This window comes from Otolemur garnettii, unplaced genomic scaffold, assembly GCF_000181295.1.
Source record: "Otolemur garnettii isolate 467f Iridium unplaced genomic scaffold, OtoGar3 scaffold00016, whole genome shotgun sequence".
NCBI classification, from domain to species: domain Eukaryota; kingdom Metazoa; phylum Chordata; class Mammalia; order Primates; family Galagidae; genus Otolemur; species Otolemur garnettii.
In genome coordinates this window covers 1,475,450-1,482,579 of record NW_003852411.1, presented here as the reverse complement: position 1 = coordinate 1,482,579, position 7,130 = coordinate 1,475,450, and the positions used below count along the sequence as shown (strand labels likewise).

Below are 7,130 nucleotides of genomic sequence, written 5' to 3'. Positions count from 1 at the left end.
CTCTGATGTGCCAATAAGATATCAGCCATATAATAATGTAGGCTGTAGAGTAACAGTTGACTAAAAAATTGTTGACACAGTGTAGAACTATTCAACATACCTTGTGGCAGAACCTTCCGCTGATAATGCTGGGGAGGGTTCTGCTGATTATAGACAGGCACTGAAAAAGCAAAACGTGGTCGGTCTTCAGGATGCAGGTATATGGTAAAGAAAGAATCCTTTAAGTCAATAACATACAAATGCCAATTGGAAGGAATCATAAAGGGTAGAGGAAGTCCTAATTGCAGTGGTCCTATGGGTATTATAGTTTCATAAACTTTGCAAAGGTCAGTGAGCATTCTTTATTTGCCTGATTTCTTTTTTATTGCAAAAATTGGAGAATTCCATGGGCTGCTGGATGATTCTATATGCCCTTGCTCCAATTGTTCTTGAACTATTATATTGAAAGCATCTAGTTGCTTCCTAGTTAATGGCCACTGCTCAACCCACACTGGATCACTATTCTTCCAGGATAACCTGAGAGCATATTTTGGGGCAGTGGCCTCTATGCTAAATTTGACATTTGCAAGGAATTAACATGAGGGAATGGTATGGTTATCATAGCATTCCATTGCTGGAGCGAATCACGACCCCATAATTAATAGCAATGTCAGCTGTATATGGTCGGATTTGAGTATTCTGCTTGTCTGGCCCCAAGCAGGTCAAAGGCAAAATACCCTGAAAAATTTAATCTAAAGTTCCAGTGCTAACAAAAGTAATAACTTGTTTTAGCCATTCCCTGGGCCACTGATTTAGAGCCATTACTGAAACATCGGCACCTGTGTCTAACAGGCCAGTAAAGGTTTTATCCTTCAAGGTAAGAGTCAACTGAGGCCGCCTCTTAGCGGCAGATGTTTGCCAGAAAACCTGGCTTTGTATTACTAGGCTCACTGGTATGTTTTTCCCCCGAATCTTGTAACTGAATATGTGGCAAGAGTAGCAATTGAGCAATTTTTTATCGGGCCAAAATTTGAGTTGGTTGGTTTACTGAGATCATAATCAGTATTTCTCCTAATTAATTACCATCAATAACACCTGTGTGAATGAACATTCCCTGAGATGCTAATTCACTTTTCCCAAGCGACAATCCAACAGTACCTGGGGGCAGAGGACCACACACTCCTGTTTTCTGTTCTTTTGCTCCCATACTGGGAAGCAAAAGGACATTATCATATGCCGGTAAGTCCAAAGCAACACTGCCTGAGGTGGCATGTAAAAGAGACTGAAGAACAGAGTGAAGTTACTGGTGAATGAATACTTTCTTTAGCTCTTATTCTTTGACTGCGGGCCCTGAGTGGGGCCTGCCTACTAGTTTCTGGCAACAAAGCTGTTTCCTTTTTTATCAAACTGACAGCAGCACTCACTAGCCCCGTGAGGTGCTTTCTTATACCTGGGACATAACCCAGGGGGTTTCCATTTGTTTATAAGCCTTTTGGTCACTGTTTTTGCTATAGATTTCCCTTTCCAACACTCTTTTCTCCTATGCCCCAATTTTCCGCAATTAGGACATGTAAGCTGGTATGAACTGATTCCTTCCTTTAAAGCGGCAGCAAGTAAATTAGCCTTGTAGGATTCCATTCCTATGTCAGCACATGCCCGTATATACTCCTTTAAGGGAGTGTTTTGTGCTCTCAAAGGTCGCAGGACCTTTTGACACTCCGAGTTAGAATTTTCAAACACTAAAGTTTGGAAAAGCATGTCTCTGAGCTCTGGCTGGGCAACAGACTTATCAACTACAGTTTTTAGTTGGGCTAGAAAGTTGGTGTAAGGTTTATTCCCTGACTGCATTATCTTAATGAAAGATTTAGAGGCATCTCCAAGAGCCTGAATCTTTTCCCAGGCCCTAAGACAACACAGTCTTGTCTGGACTATGGCTATGTCATTGTACTGAAGTTGATTGGGAATCCCCAGTCACTGACCAGACCAGTGAGCTGTTCTTAGGTTATCGGGATTCCACTTTGTTGATTTGGCAACTCATCAGGTCAGCCTCCTCCTTCCAACAGGTTTTGAACTGTAAATACTGTCCAGACTCAAGAATGGTTCTGGCTATCATATTCCAATCATAGGGACTGAGCTGCTGTTCTTGCGCAAGCCGCTATTCTTGCGCAAGCTCCTGTCACAGACCTCGAGAAAATAGGGATTGCATACCATATTGTGCTACGGCCTGTTTCAAGTCTTTCAGAACTGCAAAGGTGGTCATATGGTGATCAAAATGCTGGCCCCCTTGAGGGTGTTGCGGATCAGGAGAAATAGCAGTGACCGTAACCGGAAAAAGCCCTAAAGTGTCTTCCCACTCAAAGTCGCCAGTTCTACACCCTTCTGTCACAGCCTTCATAACTGAAGTCACAGGTGGTTCATTTACATAGGGAGGCACTGAGGGCAATATTGGGTGCTCTAAATTGTTATTTCTGATGGTGAGACTATTTACCCGGTTTTTCAATTGTTTGTTCTGAGCAGCCATAGTGGCAATTACTTATTTGTGTCTGTATCATAGGCTCTTGATTCCCAGTCCTGCTTTGGTCCAGCTTCCCGCTGAACCTCACTATTCTCCTCACTTTCAGATACTGTTTGAGCATTGCTTTCTTCCTCAGTTACTAATTCTTGTGACTTCCCAAACAGTAAGTTACCCATATCTTTGCTTATTTATGAAATACCTCACTTATTCTGAGCAAGGTTCCCTAGATTCTAGATTGGCCAAAGGTCCCACTTGTCCTGAGCAGAGTTTCCCTTTGGACTTCCCCATACTGTCTATCAGAGGCTTCACTTACTTCTGAGTGTCGCTTCCCCTTTGGTCCATGTCCCTGGTCTCCTGTTGTGTCCTGCTGTATCCTGCTGACTATGCCAAAATGTTGCAACCCATGGGCCCCTGTGGCCCTGGTCTCGATCACCGCAGGAAGGAACCAGGTGTGATGTGGATTAGAAGTACCAGCTTTTAGGAGGTGGGCTAGCCCTTCTTTGCAGGGTAGCCCCAAGCAACCTCCACACTAGCCTTTTATTGAGACAGAACAATACAGGTAAGGGGAGTAATTAATAGTTACTACGTGCTGAAGGCTCGAGATCTTTCTCTGCAGACAAATTGCCCAAGAGTCCAACCCCCAGCTGTAAATCATCTTGCTCAAAAGTTGTCTGGCTCTTGGCATCATCCTCTACATCTTCCAACTCAGCTACCACAGTGCCTGTGGAGTAAGTGCAGCATCCAGCACTCTGTCCTAATCTTCCCTCATGTAGGTGCTTGCCCATGGATATCTTTGTTCTTGTTGAATGGATCCCCTCCCTCCCTTCATCCCGAGTGTCCCCCCATTGTTTCTCTGGGGCTGCTTTTGCATAGAGCTATCCATAGTTGGGTATCTGCTGCAATTCAGTCTTAAGAGTGGTGTGCTCATGGCCTGGTTCTAGTCTGTCTTCTTCTTGCTCCTTCTTGCAAATCTCTTTAGAAATGACTCTGGTGCCACAGCTCAGGAAGTCCTCGTGAATTAGTTAAGTGTTCAGTGCCAATGAAACAAAGACAAATTCTGATTTGTGACTATAACCTAGACAATGATATGCCACTTCACAAGGGCCACCATCTGCAAGAGCAGATGCAGCACTTCAAATGGACACTTACCTCTGAAAATCACTTGAATTTTATTTGTTGATTAAAGCATTACTTTTGATAAAGGTAGACTTTATGCTAGGGATTAATTTGAATTGAAAATTTTAATCTTTAAAAGGTACTTGGAGATCTAGAGAATTATTTAGAATCCAGGCTGAAAACTGCCTGGTTTCTTCATGAGTCTACTTGTTTGGGCACCCTCTGTGTGTGCACACCTCACACTTAATGGGTCATTCAAGCTGAGATTGGAGGTCAGTTTTAGAAGAGTGATAAACGTCACCTAAGTAAGACTTCCTGTGCCACTTGATATAGTCATCGCAGCAAATGAGTATGGGTAGCAGAAAATTATTTCTAGGTAATAGAAATCTTAGTTTGGGCTGCTATAGCAGAATACCGCAAACTGGGTGGCTGGAACAGCAGGTGTGTGTTTGTTATGGTTCTGGAATTTGGGGAGTTGAAGATCAAGGTACGGGCATATTTGGTGCCTCGTGAGGGGCCTGCTTCCTGAGATGGCTTTCTCTTCCCCATGTCCTCATGTCAACCAAGGGAGCAAGAATGCTTTCTGGGGTTTTATTTGTGAGGACACTGATTTCACCTGTGAGGCTTCTACCCTTATGTCCTATTTTCCTATCAAAGGTCTTCTAATGCTATCATGTTGGGAATTAGAAGTTTAACATAGGAATTTCAAGTGGACACAAACTTTTCAGTCCATTGCAAGGTTTCAAATGAAGAGAAATGAACTGACACAGGGTAGATGTTAGTTGTGTTCTCCCAGCCTGATCATGGACTTCGGCATTTAGGAGCCAGTTTGCGCTGTGGCCTCAAGTCAGCCGGTGTAGACTATCCCAAGAGAGGCACTTAGTTACATGACTTTCCTTTTGTAGGTATGGCAGGATGCTATTTTCCCCTTGTTTACTTCAAGTTATCCACAATAGTTTTGTCATTAGAGCCATTTCACTGCAAGCTCAGAGAAGAACTTCTCTGGAAAGTTAAAAAGACCCGAGCCTCAACTCTAGACTCTGGGTGGGCCAGGGTGGTGTGGAGGGGGGAGTATTATAACATAGTCTCAGAGGCACAAATCTTTAATTTTTTCTAAGTAAATATTTTCTAGTTTGGGGTGTGAAATGTAGGAGGTGAAATGAGAAGACAGACTTTGGTGAGTCTTAAAAAAAGGATCTCAGTGCTGACCTTCTGCTTACCCCATGGTAAGGAGCTAAACGGAAGCCTAGAGAAGTTTCAAAAATTTCTCAGCAGTAGGAACTTGGGCTGCTGTCCTCCAGGGAGCCCTCAGGAGATTATGAAGACCCAAGTTCCACATTGCCTGTGTCAACTGCAATTAAGGCTGTTGAGGCTGAAATGTGACAAAAGTTTATGGGAAGCCAGATGTAAAGATTGACGTGGGAAGGCACATCAACAAAGTTGGCCATGTTCCAAGGTCTTATGAGTTGGAATGCTTTATAAGCAAGTCTAGGGGAAGGGAGCAGGGCTTCTCATATCAGAGTTCTTCTTTTATCAGAGTGTACTTTACAAAGGTTAGAATTATCAGCTACAGATAACATACAGGATAAAATGTTCTATGTGCAGGACAGTACAACTTGATGATTCAGGAATCCGTGTCAGCAGGTTATGTGTTAATCAGTATGGCTTCAGTTTAAAGAGTTTAGGATAAAATTTGAGGGTCTCTTAATAAGACTTTTTACTTGCATAGAAGATCAACCATAAATCATAAAATCTTCCCCAGCAGCTAATTTGGAAGCCTACCAAATGTGACCAGTAGGTTATTACCTGGCATGAGTTGGATAAAAGAATCACAGTTTAGCATGAAAGGAGAGGGAGAGTTGCCAGACCTGGAGGGATCTTTCAAGCAGAGACCAAAGACAAGGCGAGGATAAGATTGTTCAGTCGATGCTAGCGTGGACTAGTGACTACCAAGGACAGAACTCTCTGTGTTCCTTACCAAGAACTTGGAATTAGACATAACTTTGGGGAAAACGTGGGAAAATGATACATTTTCTGAGATTAAATGGATTGGGGGGGAGGTGTTCAGTATAGAAATGAAATTTGAGTTGTTGGTCACCTGAGATTGTAAACTGGGATTAATTATAGCTAGACTTCTTGATGGCAGAAACTTTCTCATCTCCTCTGTCTTCCTAACAACCATCATATTTTCACTCAATAAATTTTTATTTAGCACCTGCTGTCTGCTAGGGGGAATTAGAATGTTCTTGCCCTCAAGGAACTCCCAGTCACACTGCAAGACATATACATGGGCAAATAACTGATACCGTGAGGTAGGCACCATGATATATGCTACATGCTTAGAAGGTAACAGCATCGTGAACGGGGCAGTGATTTACTCTGTAGGTGGCAGGGGGGTCAGAATACTTCGGAGAAAGATAGCCTTTAATAATTCTTTAATGATGAATAGGAATTTGCCAAATGGTTTATTAAGAAAAGATTTTCAAGGAACATAGAACATTGAAAAGGGGACAGTCATGAATATTGTGTGTGTGTATTGTAAAGGGAAGCAAACATTGTCTAAGGATGAGAGTATTTTCTATTTAAGTTTTGGGATGATGGGGGAGACACATAGGAAATGTTTGTAAAACTCATCAGAAACTACACAAATGTAAAGCTTTGTGGTATTTAGTGAGAGGCTTACTAAATAAAGATCAGTAGCCTTGTCTTTTAGACCTTTAGTCTTGGTTACCTGTGTTTTTTCTGTTTCATTTTTATTTTTTTTTTAAAGCTGCCTTTGGAGTTTTAAATCTGATTATTCTCACCCTGAAATGGAATTGTCCTGTCATTTACAGAGCATTTAGTCATGTCCAAGGTTGATGTAAAGAGAACAGAAATCTGATCTTTATGTTGATAGGTTATATGTGTAAAACTACCTTTTTCAGGCTTTAAAATGGATTCTGGAAAATTACCAAATTGCACACTGTTAATTGTTTGTCTGTTTTAACACTAGACACTCAGAAGCAGTCAGAACATTAACTGTGAACACTGGAATAAACCTGTAACAGCAAAGTCAATAGCAGTACTTCACAAACCAGGGGACTTAAGGGGATGTCAGTTATTACTTTTGGAAAAATGCATTATTGTAGAAGAGAAATCTAGTCTACATTGCAAAACTAATTGAAGTCAATGAAAAGACTTAGCTACTTCCAATGGTAGATCCTCTTCCTTGGGTTACTAGAAGATTTAAAATGATGGTATACTTGCTATATACAACAAAATTTTTTGTCTCCTTAATCAAATTTATCTGAATCAATCAAAAATAGGAGAAAGGAATATGAAGACTAAAAATTCAAGGCAGAAGTAAGTAGGCAATAAACCAATTATTTAAAGTTTGACTTTTTCTTTTTTAAATAAGATTATCATAAGCAGAGCTCAAGCTTAACACTTTAGAATTACAGATCTTCAAAATCCTGGCTTTCAAGAAGCAAGAATAAAAAAACAGAATAAACTGCCCATAAAAATTTAAAATCTAGAGCAA

The 7,130-nt window shown here is 41.3% G+C and overlaps 1 pseudogene; it reads right to left on the bottom strand.

Annotated features, from left to right (window-relative positions):
* The window catches only part of LOC100954584, a 28,035-nt pseudogene extending 25,535 nt beyond the window's left edge, over nucleotides 1–2,500 (bottom strand).
* Nucleotides 2,501–7,130: the final 4,630 nt, after the last annotated feature.